Raw genomic sequence first — 17,670 nt, forward strand, 5'->3', positions numbered from 1 at the left:
AAGACACCAAGGAAACACTGAGCCCTAGATTGGAGAGCTTTCACTGTGAGTCTGGTTCCTAAATTAGTGCTTGGAGGAAAGCTACCCAAAATGGAACATTAGCATAAAACAGAGAGAAATAACCTTTTATCATCTTGAGTCACTGAAATTTGAGGTTTATCTGCTATTATTATTAGTTATTGTTAGTGTACTAGTGCTTTCTTGAACTTATCAGAATTTTTTTCCCTCACAAACTACATCACTAATGGCAGTGACTATAAGAATCTACTGACTGTAAGATGCACCTTGAGTTCAGAGATGTTAACAGGTGAAAAAAAGGTGCATCTTAGAATTGATGAAATAAGATAGTTTAATGTTACAGTGTGGAATTCTTCATACTGTTTTCTGAGTTCCATAGCTAATGCCTTGAAGAATAGAGCGACTACTATTTCTGATGATCAAAATGTAGGCTTCTAGAGGACTTAGAATTTATGTTTTATTTACTCATATCTTCAACATCTACAGTGTTGCCTGGTACATTGTAGGAATTCAGTAAAATTTGTAAAATATGTCCATATTTAAGAAACAAATCGGTAATTTATTAATTTGTGATGAGAAATCTCAGTTGATCTTATTGTCTGCAGAATTCAGGTCTGTAGGGGGAGTATATTCTCCATCTGTAGCTAAGCCTCGTGGGAAATGAGTGATGATAAGGAGCATGGACTCAGAATCCAGACTTATTTTGACAAATTGATGTGTGGAGGCACTATGTTATGACACATGCTAGCAGGCTTCTGAAATGCGTGGGAGCAGAGTTTGTGGAGGTAGGGACCTTACTTTAATAATAATGCAGTTTCCTGAAGAAATGCCTCCAGACTTTGAAAGCTGAGTTTGTTTATGTATTTGAATTATGGTCTTCAAGGTTAAAAAAAAAACTATAAAACTGTCTTCTCTATTTCTCTATATTTCTCTAATAATCTGTCTATAATTTCAAGAGGATCTTTGTTTCTGATGATTGCCTTTTCGGTCTCCATGAGGCTTTCTCTCTGACTAGGAGAAGAACACGTACCGTGTCAACTGCTTGTCCTGCTCCGACATGCCTTGACTTGGCTCTTTGTGGCAGGACAGAAAGCAGGGACTGTGTCTTATCCATTGCTGTATCCCCAGTGCCCAGTATAGCACTTGGCACAGAACTGGTGCTCAATGCATATTTCATGAATAAGTTGTAGGTGTTATTTAGAATGGCTGAATGGATGACTCAAAGCTGGAAATCTGTCTGGAGTTGGAAAATAATATTAGCCCCATTTTTTGAGCATTTATTACGAGCCAGGCACTTTACATATGTTATCTTGTCTAAAATAAGAGGAAAGCACTAGCATTATCTCTATTAATACAGAAGAAGTTGAGACTGAGAGGACAAGCATTTGCACAAAGTCACAAAGTGACAAGAGTTAAGGTGTGAGCTCAGATTAAGCCATGCTTAACTGCTAGAAATGGGGCACGGAGGACAGTGGAATAGCATTGGCACAGCTCCAGCTGTGGACATCCTACCTTCTTGGTGCATGGGCTTGCCTTCAAATCAGTGGGCCCAACACAGAAGTGAGTGATGCTAATTTTTGAGAAAAATGGTTCCAGGTGAGTCGTGTGCTTTTAGGCATCAGCCTGAGGTATCTGTGATACCAGGTGAGGGCGAGCGCAGAGTAGTCAATCACACGCTGTCTCCTACCTCAGCGGCTGAGGGCCTGCAGTTACTTCCAGACACCAGTGTGTGCACATCGTATTACAGGCTCAGAGTGACCGAAACATTTGCAAGGGCGTAGGCTTCTTAGAGGTTCTACAGTTAGGTCTCCCTGGGAAAGGCAAGATTGTAATGTCAGCATTCTTTAAGTTATAACAAAACCCTCATAGTCTTCCTTTTGTTCTGAATGAAAAAAACAACATATTTTTACCCTGTGACAGAATAGAACTGGGACTTATGTTTCAACATAAACATCTGACATCCTGTTCTGTGCAGTTAATTTTGATTCAGACACTTAGCAGTTTTTCCTTCAGGAAGTTGGAGTAGCAGTGTATGTGTCGTCCCCCTTTTCCTTCTCCGAGTTCTCACCCAGTCTTCCACATTCATAGCATCATACTAGTCACAGATTGAAATGATTTTACATGTCACGTGCTGGATGACTCAACATATTTCACACTTCAGATTGGCCAGCAAACATATAAGTTATTTTATTCAGTTCTAGAAACTCAACTCAGTGAGGTAATTTTCAGGGAACTGATGGTCAAATATCAGTTTCTGTAACAGTAGTTTACAGTGTTCTTTGCAAAAGCCACGAGTGCAATGCTCACTGCCTTCTGAGTGCTGGTCAGAAACCTGAGGAGTTTTGTACAAATGGTGATTCCATCCAGAAATTTTCATGGGGGTGCAAGACCACATTTGGGTCTGATTACTGTGCAGCAGGGGGTCTTGGAAAAACCCAAGTGCAAAGCAGAACACTGTTTGTTCTTTTTCTTTTTCAGTGAAATGTTCCCACCATAATTTTTGGCCTAAACAATGAAGAAAATAAAATATAACTACAGGATTTTTAAGGCAGTTGCTTTTTACAGTGTTTCTGAAAGGAACATGAATAAATATCTTTAGGGTGTAATGGATGCTCCTTTGAAATTACTGTCAGTAAAAATAGTACCTTAATATTTTCGTTAGCTAGTGTCATGCCTCTATCTATAATGATACATGTTTGTTATTAATCTTTCTGATTATTGAGGTGGTGTTCAGAAATAGCAGGTATCTCACATGAAATGTTGACATGATAATGGGCTTAGATTTGCAGTTACAGTCTCTACCTGGGCATGCAAGGTGTGTCATATTTCTCTATTGTCAAAAAAGTCTATTCTGAGCCCCTGTCTTGTCGAGCTAGCGAGAAGCTTGTTGTTACGCGAAACTAGGAGGTTTCCAGTCTGTTAGGAAGCAACAAGGGCAGTGGCAATAGACATGACAAGAATGACAACAACAGAAAACCTAACTTCAGGATGACCCTCTAGTTTTCTATAAGAATGTAGCTGTTCAAGCTTTTGAGGCCCTTAAAAGTCAGTGTCTATGTGACTTCATTTCTCATGTTGGCAAGGGGATGTCGAGATTTTGATGCCAAGAATTCAGACTCTCCAAGAACACGTCTTAGTCCTTCTCCTTGGAGGTGCTCATTGGGCAGGCCATGCTCCCCCTGCTTTCTGACCCTGAGGTGGTTGTATTCCTCTGACAGGAGGTGGGTTTACTATGAAGCTAATTAAAACTGGCTTCATAGTGCCTCACGTTCAAGGAGCACCTCTGAGGTTATCAGTGTGTTCACATGGTCATAAATTTTGTGAAACTTTCTAAAGTATTTACACCATGACCAGTGACGACTGCTGCCTCCACTCTGATTCCCTCTCATGTTAGGTGACATCTTGGAAGTCACACGACAGGGAAGTTGAGTTGAGGGAGTGTTTAGTTCGTTTAGATCATGTTCAGTGCCTTCTGTGTATGACTGTGCTACTGCTAGCTGTAGGTGCAGGGTTGGAATGGCTTCTGGGAATCTTCCTTGGACTCATTCAGCATTGGGAAACAACGGTGCAGGCCACAGGTTGGCTGTGATAAAACTACATCCTAAGGCACTGGAAATATGTGGGCAGTGGAGGAAAAATGAGGTTTGAAAAGCCTGGAGCCAGAAGCTTTTTTATGGGAAATCCTTCCATTCGTCGTATGTTTGGTGTTGAAGCAGTTCCTACTGATGCCTAGTCAGAACATTCTCTATAAGGAGATACACTTGTGATGCATTAGGTACATTTATAAATGTAACATACATTTTTAATGAAAGTTACAAAAAACAGTATTTATCAGAATTTCTGTATTTGTATAGCATAAATCTGTAGCAGTAATTTAAACATTAAGTACTTCTGTACGTGAAATCGCGTTTTATCCGTCCCAGCATATTAGCTCACATCTTAGTTTATTTGAGGTATATTATTCTGAAGCAACCTGAGGATTCCAGAATTGGCATGCAGAATTACCTCCAACGTATGCAAAACATCCTCAAGAAGCAGGTGGTCCAATGACAGAACTCCTACACATATTCGTTGATATGTTAATGTATTTAGTATTAGTAATAGAGAAATATTATATAACTATATAGGTCACTACAGTGTGGCAGCAGACTAAAACTAAATTTGAATTTTTATACACCTGAATTTCACATAAATTAAATAGTGTTACCTGGAATTATTAACTATACCCAAATTTAGGTACTATGGGAATAGAGTATTCTAGTTGCCAAATGTAATAGGCAATTTTGGCAACAGACAATTTGACACAAAGAGATAAAATTTGGTACACCAAAACCTGTCTTATTGCAACTGAAACTAAAAATTTGTCTGATTACCAGAGTGTGCAGGGTTTCCAGCAACAGCTTTATTGGGAAAATTCGTTGACTTTGATAATTACCATGTTTGTCCTGATAGCATTGTTTAATAAAAGAAAACTGTTTTTTCTTCTCCAAAATCATAATGCCAGTAGGAAATATTTACAGAGAATTAAACAGAACATACAGCAGATAGGAGAAATATTTTTCAAGTACATTTTATGAAAACAACAGCAACAAAAGAACAATGTTCAAACTGTTATGAGAGTCCAGCAAATGGGTCCAAGATAAGATGTTGTCTATATTGTATAATTTATAAAATGTTTTAATAAGTCAGATATGACTTCTTGAAAGTCAGGAGGACTTCACAGACAAGAATATACTTGAATCACACATCGATCAAATACAAATGCACTAGATGAACAGCTTGAAGAATAGAAAAGAGAGAACAGTTTTATTGACAATGTTAACTATTATTTTTAAATATTTAAAAGAGTATTTATGCCTAATAAATTTTTAAGTGAATGGAGTTTACCCTTCAGATGGTACAATGGAAAGTGATGTTTTCTAAAATAAAGATAATGACTCTAATCATGGGAACTATTGGACAGATCAGTAGATTTGATTCATTTTTGTATGTGCACATTGAAAAATGTCAAAATGAAAAATTAATGATTTAATTATCCCAAATCATTTATCAGAATTAAATAGTGGGGAGATGTGTAAAAATGAAGTGTTCAATAAGTAAACCAGATACCAGTATTACAACTTTATTGTTGAGTCTTCGCTAAACAAGGTTAGTTGGCCATTATTGTGTACTGTTCTCACTGAAACCCTATGAATAACTATTAATTCTTTTGTCAGCCCAATTCTCTCTGTGTGAGAGGAGGTGATAAACAGAGATAATGAATATAACCTTGGATTGCTTAATAATCCAATTAATAAAGAGGAGTGACTCATGAACACATTGGAAAACAACTTAAATTCCTTGTTGTTTTGACATACAATAGTGACTTCAATGATCGTATTATAAATGCATAATACAACACTATAATGAAGACAAAAATATGACAAACTGGTCAATGGGTGTCATCAATTGAAAGAGTACTTAAGATTTGTGACCGCAAAAGGAAACTTGATCTGACCTGAAATCTTCAGCTCATATATGAAAGAGCCTTGATAGAGATTTCCTGAATTTGACGATTCTAAAAATTTACATGATATTCCCAAAAGGAGTAACCTGAAAGAAAAATTTTCTAAACTTTAAATAACCAAAGATAATGATATACCAAAATTCAACTGACCATACTAGAAGAAACACTGAATTATCTACCTTTTCTATAGAAGGTACACAGTTGTCCTATGAAGAAATCACCGAAGAGTATGCAGATGAAATACGTAAGCAAAAGCATTATCATACAGGTGTATAGGGCAGTTCACAAATAAAAGTATTATATTTATGAATTTGTGATGTTTTCTGTTTTCAGATGCCTTTAAAATTGGCAATTTGTTGTGATTTCTCCTTCTACGTTTATTTTAAATCTAATTTTGCATTCATAACTTTTCATTTTTTTCCTAGAGAAGACCTCTCCAATTGTATGAACTTCAGACTCATGAAAACTTTGGTCTGTCCCTGTCATGTTAGACTTCGTTCCAGACTGAGAAGTTCTCATCTTTCTCCTTCTTCAGACCTCTCTTCTTATGTGGAACCAGTTGCAGTTTACATTTAAGCCGAGAAGGTCAAAAGGCAAATTCTGCTGCAGGAGCCATGACATGGTTCTCCCCTGCAGCTCTGCAGCCCAACAGAGAGGGGGAGTGTCAGGGAGAGTGGAGAAAATATTGTGAGGCTGAAACAAGACTGTGCCTCCATCTAGCACCCTGCCACACTTGGATTGCTGGTTGGACTGTCTGCGCCTTGCTCTGCCAGCGCCCCACCTTCTGTTCATTCCCTGCTGAAGTCAGAGTGGTCTCAAAAGCAAAAATGAAAGCAACAAATGAAAGCCTCACTTACCGTGTGACTTGGACTCATTTAATTATCGAGCACCTGCCCTGTGTAGATGACTCTGCACTGCTGCAGGAGGAGTATTCAACGATCTGGGGGCTTTAAAGAAGGACCGTAGGCTGTGTGTGGTGGTTGGAGGTGAGGGATCAGGTCACCACTCAGCAGCCCAGAACAGCAATGTTATTTTCTACTTTATACGCTGGACTTAGGTATGAGGTTTTCTCAAAGAATGCGTCCGTGCTTAGAAGGATTTCGAATATCATTAGTCTTGAGGGAATTCTAAACTCAGGACTCACAAGGCTCCTGAAAAATCTAGTCTGTCACCTTGTCCAAGCTCATTGTCTGCTAGTCCACAATATGCATTCTCTCCTCCAGCCACAGAGAACTGCTGCTCTTTTCTCAGACACACCAGGGGTTTGCACCCTCCACACCTTGCACACACTCTTCCCTCCCTGTTGGAGAGACAAACTCCTTTCAGTCAGTCTCAGCTTAAAAGCCAGCCACCTCTGCTCAGTGATGGCTCTCTTGACCCCATTCACGTATCTTTTTTTCCCTCTGGCAAGCTTGTGCAATGATTTATTCACTTGGATCAATTTCAGCACAGGACTTTGACATTATCTCATAACTATTTGTCCAGTTGGCTCATGAGTTTTCCACCAGCACTTATCTTGTTAATCTTGTACCTTTGAGACCTAGCTCAGAACTTGGTAACATAGTAGTTGCTAGGGAAAAAATATTAAATGAATGAATTAAAATTAAAAACAAAACTAAGCTATGTTTGTCAATTCAAAGGAATACTTCCCTCAAAAGCCATTTCCTGAGCTATAGACCTTTAATTTGCATTTGTACTAAACAGATGAATTGCCAGGTATGCCTTGCCTTCGTTCCACCCTGTAATCCCTCTCCCCTCCCCTGATTCAGAGAGCCTTAGGTTTTCTGCATGGTGCTTCTGGTCAGTTCTGGAAATTGTATGATGCAGTGATTTCTTCCCTACCAATCGCTTCCTCCCTTTGAAGTGAGAGAATTCAGAGGGTGTATTAGCCCATTTCTTATGACTGTTTTTCCAACACTTATTCCACTGTGGAAAATCTAACGTCTTCTTTTCAGGCATCTAAGGAAGATCCCTTTTCTTTTCCTTTGTTGCATTTCTAAAATGATATCGTCAAACCACAGCATGCTGTGAGAATCATGTGAATGTTATATTTTTATCAAGAAAAGAGAAGTTTTCTTTAAAAACATGTGAACACAACAAATATTTATTGAGCACAGGCTCTGCTGTGTAATGTGGACATAGAGGTGACAAGGACGGACAATGTCCCTGATATCATGGAGCGTGCCATCTAGTTGGGGAGACAGGGTTAAAAGAAATACTCAGAACAAGTAATTGTACTAATTCCTAATAATTATGATTGAGATTAAATGCATGTATTCTCAGCTCAGGATGCTATGCTGTGTTCTAATGAAGGCCCGATCTCACCTGGATGTCCCCCTAGTCTGAGATCTGAAGATGAGGAAAGAGTAGCAGGTGTTGTGAGGAAGCTGGGTGTAGGAGGGGAGCTTCAAAGACAGAAGCAGCAGTGTGTCCAGAGATCCTGAGCTCAGAGGAGCCTGCAAAGATTGAGGAAGAAAGAAAAGTCTGTGAGACAGGAGCAGAGACGGCTAGGGATGAAGTCCATTAACAGAGTGAGGAAGCAAGGCAGTACGGTTAGCCTTGAAGCCTTGACACTGTCCAAGGGTTCTTTTTCAGAGTGAGTTTCTTTTCTCAGTTTTATTTCTTTTCTTGCTTTTTAATTATGGATATGAACATGATATTTTCTCCTCCTCCCCCAGTATCGTGCATTTTAACCAAATTATGCATAATTTAGGTATCTGTGGACACGTGTGGAACTCCAACCAACATTATGTGTGTGTCTCTAAGGGACACAGCCTCCTGGAATTCAAGCAGCCCACTTCCCATGGTCTTTGGGAGCACCTTGTTTCTAAGATGAGGAGTGTCTGCGTCGCCACACAGATGCCTTGTCTGTGATGACTCCTGAAGGGTAAGCATTCAACTCATTGTGAATAGCAAATGATAAGGCTTTTCTATCTTTCAGAGAAATTGTGGTTTTCATAATTTTATTGCTGGAGAAATAGTTGTCATGGCAATAATTTATGTAACTTTGAGCAGCCATTGGTTAAGAAGTACTATTACTGGTGTACTTTCAATGCACCAAGAAAGTACTACATAATGAGGCTTTTGCTCAGTGCTTGTTAGGGTTGGTGTATTTTCCTGGTTTTTTTGAAATAATTAATTGAGTTTTCAGAGCCTCAGGTGACTTCTCTACATGTTTATTTTAATCCCTCAAGATGTTCCATTTTGTCAGGAATCATCCCCTTGCTTCTTGGTGTTTTAATCTCATGCTGAATTCCCTCAGTCCTGTGGGTTTGCAGAATGCACCTGTGAGATTCAAATCTTAGCAACTCCAAAGCAATTTAGTTGGATCCAAAAACATTTTGTGAGTGCCTAGTATTAATATGACATAATGCTAGGCCCTGTAAAAGATAGAGTGGATTCTGAGGGATGTGTCTAAAAAATGCAGCACAAAATTTGGACATAAATAAGCATTGCTTGATGTTATAACTAATAACATTTGGAAATAAATATAAATGCTACTTGATGTTTCAATTAATGTAGCGTAGCATTGCTATAAGTTAGAATTTCTAGCTCATGCCACATGAGAGTGAGATTGGTGAGGACTGGATGCAGGTCACTGGTGAATTTTCTGTACTGTTTTCTGGTTTATTTTCTTACTGTTCTCGTGACAGAGGGGCAGCATAATGCAGTCATTAAGAGTGGAATCTGGGATTCCTCCATTTAAGCACGTTTTTTATCTTCTCTGTGAATTCAGTTTCTTCTCTGTAAAACGGGGTTGTGAAATTATTTTCTTTAGTGGTTCATTTTGGGGTCTAAGTTAGCATGCACAAAGTACTTGGAACAGTACAGCGTATGCTGGGGATTAATAACACCAATAACTATTATTATTATTGAAGGACAGTGGTCCATTTAGACACATCTGGCACATCTTGGTTCCCTGGTTTAGTTCAGCTTTGGGTCTTTCTAATCAATAAATTGTCTGGCTCAGAGAGATGGCCATACCTATCCATCCATCCAGGAATCATTAATTCAATAGACATAAATTGGAAGTCACAGTTTCAGATACTGAAGGTACAGTTATAAAGAGATATAGTCTATTTATAGGGGCAGGAAGGAACAAGATCAGTGGTTGTAGTTGTTCTGGATTTCATGGAGCAAATATTGCAAATACAGATGTGGAGGCTGGCACTGGGTTGTTAACATTTTGTTTTGCCGAGTAAGGATGTTAAAAAGAGGCAGTTTCATTTTGTATCACCGTATTTCAACCCCAAGGCAGGAGGAAGAATGTAATATCAGAAGAGATAAGTCTGTGAATTTAAATAAATTTAGTGTTGGGGAAAAAGATTTGACTATGTTCACCGGGCACAAAATAAGTGCACAATAATTGTTTGTTGAATAAACATGCAGGCCAAATGAAACTTTGCAGACGAGTATTTAGGAATTTAGAAGAAAATGGGCTTCTGGTTGTACATCTGGATTAGAATCTGCACTTTTTACTTCATGCTTCTTCATGGAGGGAACTAGGTGCAAAGGTGTAGCTGATTAACAGAAGGTAGTGAATGATATCCAAATAAAAAGAGTTACGAAGAATAAGACTTGGAGTGCTCCGCTATGAATTATGGGAATGAATCATATTTCAAAAACCAGAAATTTTTGTGCGCTTTGTGATCTTTATATGCTTTGTGTTTGAAGGTTACATTCCTGAGAGTTTAAACAGGAACTTCATGGTTAACAGTTAAATACCTTAGAAGCACGCTGCTTGCTCTCAGTAGAGATAACGAGCCAGGACCTGTAAGGGTATAACTTGAGAGACCTTTTATTCACCAGGATCATCTTTTATCAGTGCCCTTTGTTCACTGTGATCCTGTTTTCAAGGAATGTTGCTATTTTTTCACTTTTTATACTTTATCTTTGTAGCACACAACTATAACAGACCTATGTCAGCAGGCTGCTTCCTCCCAAGGCTTATTAGATACCATTGGGTGCTGCATTTTCTCTTAATTTTACCCAAGGCCGAACATTTGTTTTCCTTAATAGTTATATTTCTACAGGAACCACTGATCAAAAAGTAGCTATAAGCCAGCTTATTTCTTAAGACTGAAAGTGACAACATTTCTTTATATAGAATTTGATACATTTATCTAAAATGAGGATGACTTTGTACTTTTGAAAAGTGCCAGAATTTGAAGGATAGCAAATTAATGTGTGAACAGCAAATTGAAAGGGTGTACCTCTCTGCCTTATGATTGTTATTATAAACTTGGATTCTCTGGGGAATGGGAGACTGATGAATGGGGTAGAATTTTTTTAAGACATCAAATTATAGACTGCAGGAATGAAGAGCCACATTTCCTGGGAATCAAGAGTCTTCTTAAGGCCTGTCTCAGGTGAACAGTACCAGGCAGACTCTGGATGTGATACCCCCTGAAGTCCTCCTCAGGGATATAGAAATGAAATTGTCTCCAGGAAGTGGCATTATGATCACTTACACTTCCTATTTTGAATTTTCAACTTCCTATGATAAAGATAAATTATTTTTATAATCTCTGAGAAAGAGTGTTAATATGCTATTCCAAATAAAAGGTCAAGTAATGTATGTCAAAAACCTAAAGTTCTTGAAGAGTAATTCACCTTTCATTCAGAACTTATCTATCCTTCTTCTGGACACAGTTCTAATGTGTTTGGTTATTTGTTTTATTTGCTTATGTCAGTGGAAAAGGAGTAAATATCAGAGGAAAAGAACTTACTGTTGCAAATGCAAAGGAAACAATTATAATTTAGGAAAAAATAGAGTCTCAAAGTATGAATTGCAAATATGCTAAACCTCAACATAAGGAAAAAATTTTTATTGAAGAATAGTCAATTTACAATGTTGTGTTAATTCCTGGTGTACAGCATAGTGATTCATTTATATATATATAATATATATATTCAGTTATATATAATATATATAATATATATGTATATATATTTCTTTCCATAAGGAACTTTTTTAAACATAAAAAATTCCAGTCCATTCCATTGAGTATAGGGGCATAGTCTTTGTGTTCTTTGATTCTGTCCCCCTCAAAAATAACATTATATTTAATGTCTTTTAATCAAGAAGACAAGAATATATGTAATCTGCTTAAATATTCTTTTCTTTTTTTTTTAACATTTTTTATTGATTTATAATCATTTTACAATGTTATATCAAATTCCAGTGTAGAGCACAATTTTTCAGTTATACATGAACATATGTGTATATATATATATATATACACATATATTCATTGTCACATTTTTTTCTCTGTGAGCTACCATAAGATGCTGTATATATTTCACTGTGCTATGCAGTATAATTTTGTTTATCTATTCTACATTTTGAAATCCCATTCTGTCCCTTCCCATGCCCTGCCCCCTCCCCTTGGCAACTACAAGTTTGTATTCTACGTCTCTGAGTCTGTTTCTGTTTTGTATGTATGTATGTATGTATGTATGTATTTATTTATTTATTTATTTATTTTTAGATTCCACATATGAGCGATCTCATATGGTATTTTTATTTCTCTTTCTGGCTTACTTCACTTAGAATGACATTCTCCAGTAACATCCATGTTGCTGCAAATGGCGTTATGTTGTCGGTTTTTATGGCTGAGTAGTATTCCATTGTATAAATATACGACAAATTCTTTATCCAGTCATCTGTTGATGGACATTTAGGCTGTTTCCATGTCTTGGCTATTGTGAATAATGCTGCTGTGAGCATTGAGGTGCAGGTGTCATTTTGGAGTAGGATTCCTTCTGGATATATGCCCAGGAGCGGGATTCCTGGGTCATATGGTAAGTCTATTCCTAGTCTTTTGAGGAATCTCCATACTGTTTTCCACAGTGGCTGTACCAAACTGCATTCCCACCAGCAGTGTAAGAGGGTTCCTTTTTCTCCACAGCCTCTCCAGCATTTGTCATTTGTGGATTTTTGAATGATGGCCATTCTGACTGGTGTGAGGTGATACCTAATTATAGTTTTGATTTTCATTTCTCTGATAATTAGTGATATTTAGCATTTTTTCATGTGCCTATTGATCATTTGTATGTCTTCCTTGGAGAATTGCTTGTTTAGGTCTTCTGCCCATTTTTGGATTGGATTGTTTGTTTTCCTTATCAAATTACCCAGGACATATTTCACAGACGTAGAACAAATCATAATAAAATTTATATGGAACCATCAAAGACCTAGAATTGCCAAAGCATTGCTGAAGAGAAAGAAAGAGGCTGGAGGAATAACTCTCCCAGACTTCAGACAATACTATAGAGCTACAGTCATCGAGACAGCATGGTATTGGTACAAAAACAGACATAGAGACCAATGGAACAGAATAGAGAGCCCAGAAATGAACCCACAAACTTTTGGTCAACTCATCTTCAACAAAAGAGGCAAGAATATAAAATGGAATAAAGACAGTCTCTTCAGCAACTGGTGTTGGGAAAACTGGACAGCAGCATGTAAAGCAATGAAGCTAGAACACTCCCTTACACCATACACAAAAATAAACTCAAAATGGATCAAAGAATTAAACATAAGACAAGATACAATAAACCTCCTAGAAGAAAATATAGGCAAAACATTATCTGACATACATCTCAAAAATATTCTCCTAGAACTGTCTACTGAAGCAATAGAAATAAAAGCAGGAATAAACAAATGGGACCTAATGAAACTTACAAGTTTCTGTACAGTAAAGGAAACCATAAATAAAACAAAAAGACAACCTACGGAATGGGAGAAAATTTTTGCAAGTGAAACCGACAAAGGCTTGGTCTCCAGAATATATAAGCAGCTCATATGACTTAATAAGAAAAAAAAAACTCTTTTCTTTTAAATATGTTTAAGAGGAAATTTAAGGCAAAACTGTTATTATATGGATAGTTCATTTCTTTGGCCAGGGAATTTCTATTAAATGCAACATGTTTATAAGAGAGGCGGGGTTATAAATGAATTTATCCAAACTCTCTCCAAAAGGTCTTTTCCTGCCCCTTGACATCATGCCTCTGTTGGGTAGTCAAGGAGAATCAGCCAAAGAAAAAGTAACTAAACTGAGGCTGAGACCTATTTTATATTTTCTGCAGAAAAGGACCCTCCAGTACTGAGATCCAGAGCTCACTGGAGAGGGCATGACTTGGTTCACTGGGTGGCGTAGAAGTCATGCTTGTAGCTTCTTTTGCTAGCAATCCAGAGGTTCCAGGGGAATTTATTGTGAAGCTGCCTTGGGCGGTACATGGGGAAGGGGTGTCAGGGGAGGTTTCTGGATATGCATCCAGAACACAGGTTTCTCTCTCACCCTGTGCTCTAGTTAATGTACTGTCTTCTGCTAGGTGTCACTGGCTCCAGCTGTACTCTAATATGAAACAGGTCAAGTCTCTACGTAGAGTGTGATAAATTCCATTTTTGAAGAGTCAGGGGAACTAAGAAGAGAGTGAGGAAGGTAATATATATGCTGAAAATATTGAGGCCCTTCTCCAGGAGAATTTAGGGCTCATTTTCAGCAATATGCTGAAAATATAATGAGCTTGGTGGTTTCAAAGCTACATTCCAAAGGAAATATTTATTTGATTTCTTTAAGTTGCAAGAAACAAAAACCAATCCTTTCTAATTTAAAGAAAAAAAAAGGACTTAATTGAAAAGTTATTAGGGAAGCTCATGAAATTAAAGAAAAAAGTGAACATCCTAGAGTTTGGCAGGAATGGTCCTAGTGCAACTCCAGAGTCTCAGATGCAGAAATTAACGTCTTTTCTGTCTTCAATTCTTGCCGTCACCTCAGGTCAGCTCCGATGAATGTCAGTCCCCAAACCTCACCACTAGACTTAGGAGACAGCCTATGATTGGTCCAGTTTGGGCAAAATTGAGCCCTTCCTTGCCTGGATCTTCCAGTGATGGCCCAGGGTACAGGTCACAGAGGATGGTCATGACCAACAGACATCTGAACTGGGTATCAGGATCAGAACCAGAGGTGCTGGCATCTTGTTGAGTGAGGCGGCCAGTGGAGTGAAAGCTGCACAAAGGAGAAATTTTACCTGTAGCTGTGCTTGCTAATAAAATGTATGAGGAACTATCTGGGAGCAGCCAGCCCCATCTCTCAATTGAGAACCGGTCCTCATTCGGGGATCTTCAATTTGTGACTGGCTAGACTTCCATTACCATCTGATAAAGCCTGGCAATAATGAACATCATCCTGATAACTCTTGTCACTCTTTTCCAAGGAGCTGAAAATGATAATTAATGCAAAAGCTGTGTTTATTGGTTCGTGAAATTGAGTGCGTGCGACTTTGATACTGTGTCTTCTTGATAGTGAAAGTTTGAGAGAGGGCGGGAAATATACTGCACATTAAAGACTCAATTTATTTGACAAGATATTGCAACAAAGACAACCTCATGTATATGAAAATCTTGGGCTTTTGTTTGCTTTACCAAAGTAGAGAAAACAAAGCAAGCAGGCATTCTCCTCATTCCCCCTCCTCTCAGAGCCCCAGTCCACTCATTCACTTTGTTTACCTCCTTAATAAGGCAACTACAGGGTTGGGATAACTTCGTCTATTTCACTCAAGGGCAAAGCTTAGAGTTCTGTCCCAAAAACTGTCTCACTCTTGAGTTCTTAGTAGGAGGCCAGGGTGAGCAATCTTATCTGATAAGTTCCCAAAGCCCTCAAGGAGACATCGAGGCAGGGAGGGGTAGAAAGATCCCTTCTGCAGCATAAGAAAATAGGAAACTGTTTAATTAATAAGGATTCTGGGGCTGAGAGCCTCATAGCTGAAAGCCCTGAGAATGATCCTCCTTTTATTATTTTAGATTGTGACCAAATCTGGATTGTGTAGGGTTTTGTGGTCAAATATTAGTCATGATGGAAGTGAAAGAAATGCTGAAGGGAGATTGCAAGAAATCTTACACACACATACAGACACATACACACACACACACACACACACAAACAAGAGGAGGAAGCAACATGGCTACAGAGACAGAGACTGGAGTGATGCAGCCACAAGTCAAGGATTGCCACAGCCATCAGAAGCTAATAGATGAGCATAGGCAAGACCTGGAGTTTTTGAGCAGAAATAATAGGGAAGAGTCTCAAAATTTGGGGACTTTCAGGATTGGAAAATCTAATGTTTTTGGACTTGAAACACTAAGTAGTGAGAATGAAAAGAAGTTTGAACAAAGACACAAGGATTTTTGTGGTTAAACAGAAACCTTACTCTTGCAACAGAGAACTTATTAAGGATATTTCTCACTCAAATCTATTTTTTAGGTGGCCTCAAAGAGGCTTCCATTACATAGGGGCAAGAAAGTCATAAAATTAAGCAATGCTGACTAATAATGTCACAGGCCCTTGGCACGTGGAGCTGAATAGAAGCAATTGTATCAGAAGCCTAGTAAGCTTTTAAGGGAATGGTACTGTCAAAGTTGTCACAAGCCTGGACTGAAAAAGCCTTGTGCTTATAAATCAGCCTGAAGGTGCCTTCAGGACATGGGCTGAAGAAGCTGTGTAGCCCCCAAGGAGGGATTTCCCAACGCTCAGTTCAGAGGTGACCATGGAGGATAATAGACAAAAGGAAACGCCAAGGGAACAGAACCAGAGGCCATGGAGGCTGTGGACAAGGGAGTTTCTCAGAAAAAGCAGAAGCAGTCAAAGCATGGAGCTCCTCCCATTGCTGAGGCAAAGTGTCTTAATTATTTCTTCCTGGAAATATTCCTTGTTGTGGGCCATGGCTGTTAAGTACCCCCATTGTTCCCTTTGCACAAAAGACGTTTTAAGTGAGCTGGGGGGTCACTGGCCCACAAGGAGACACTCCTGTCCCTGGTGAAGAACACCACACAGTACTGTATCTGCACTTGGTCCTAGATACAGTGACTGGATGGGGAGTTGAGTTGACGTCTTCGGGGAGACAGTGAATGTGTTTTATGTATGTGGAGGAGGGCGTGCCAGAGGGACAGGCTGTGCAGAGATGGCTTGCTGTCCATAAATCTCTGTGCTTCACCTTCTGTATTGTTGCTGGGAAATGGTGCCTTGCTAAGGGCCATTGTTACCTGCCTCACTTCAAGGTTAGGTCGCATAATCAGTACTTTACCAAGGAAGTGATGTGTATCATTTCTTAAACTGTATCGTTTCCTGTTTAAGAATTGCCTTATCTACCCTCTCTTTCCCCTTCTGCCTGGATGCAGTGAACATGAGACCTTAGGGAATAGCAGAGCCACAAAATGTAAGGAGTGAGGGTTTCTGAACTACTCACTGCACAAGGGAAAAACATCCACCAGCTGGGAATACCTGCACTGGGTCATGGGAAAAAAGAAATGACTTTTATGTTAAGCCACTACAATGTAGAGTTTATTTATTATAGCACTTTGTACCATACTAATGCATACCTCATATACAGACACCATACATGCATATACACAACTACTCTCAGCCACATACCTACACATAAGTCACACACACTTCCCTTTTTTTTCTTTTATTGAAATATAATTACTGCATGTTATGTAAATTACAGGTGTACAATATAGTGATTCACAATTTTATAGTTATTATAAATGCTGTGCTCCATTTATAGTTATTATAAAATATTGGCTCTATTCCCCACGTTGTACAATATATCCTTGTAGCTTATTTTATACCTAACAGTTGTACCTCTTAATCCCCTACTCCAGTGTTGCCCCTCTTTCCTTCCCTCTCCCCACTTGTAACCATCAGTTTGTTCTCTATAGCTCTGAGTCTGCTTCTTTTTTGTTATATTTATTAGTTTGTTTTATTTTTGATTCCACATATAAAAATGATATCATACAGTATTTGTCTTTGTCTGTCTGACTTATTTCACTAGCATAATGCCCTTCAAGCCCATACATGTTGCTGCAGATGGTAAAATTTTATTCTTTTTTAAGGCTAAGTAGTATTTCATTGTGTGTGTGTGTGTGTGTAAATGTATATATATATATATATATATATATACACATCTTTTTTTTTTCCCTGAAAAGCTTTATTTTATTGGGACAAAAGGGCAAGCTTTTCTGAATCAACCTTAAGAAGTACAGATATTGGACATGTTAACAATACTGGTATTCTTCCAAAAAACCACATTAAACCCTACCTCACTGGGTCTGTTGATTGGAATGTTGTGCAAATGGAAGG

At 38.4% G+C, this 17,670-nt stretch overlaps 1 long non-coding RNA gene across 1 annotated transcript in view; it reads left to right on the plus strand.

Moving 5' to 3' along the window:
* Nucleotides 1-17,670, plus strand: part of LOC140697893 (uncharacterized) — a 70,638-nt gene that overhangs the window by 19,993 nt on the left and 32,975 nt on the right. The window contains exons 4-5 of the long non-coding RNA XR_012075273.1: nucleotides 5,950-6,581; nucleotides 8,238-8,411. This is a non-coding gene — a long non-coding RNA (uncharacterized lncRNA). The remainder of the gene's footprint in view (nucleotides 1-5,949; nucleotides 6,582-8,237; nucleotides 8,412-17,670) is intronic.

The sequence above is a fragment of the Vicugna pacos genome, chromosome 8 (genome assembly GCF_048564905.1).
Source record: "Vicugna pacos chromosome 8, VicPac4, whole genome shotgun sequence".
NCBI lineage: Eukaryota > Metazoa > Chordata > Mammalia > Artiodactyla > Camelidae > Vicugna > Vicugna pacos.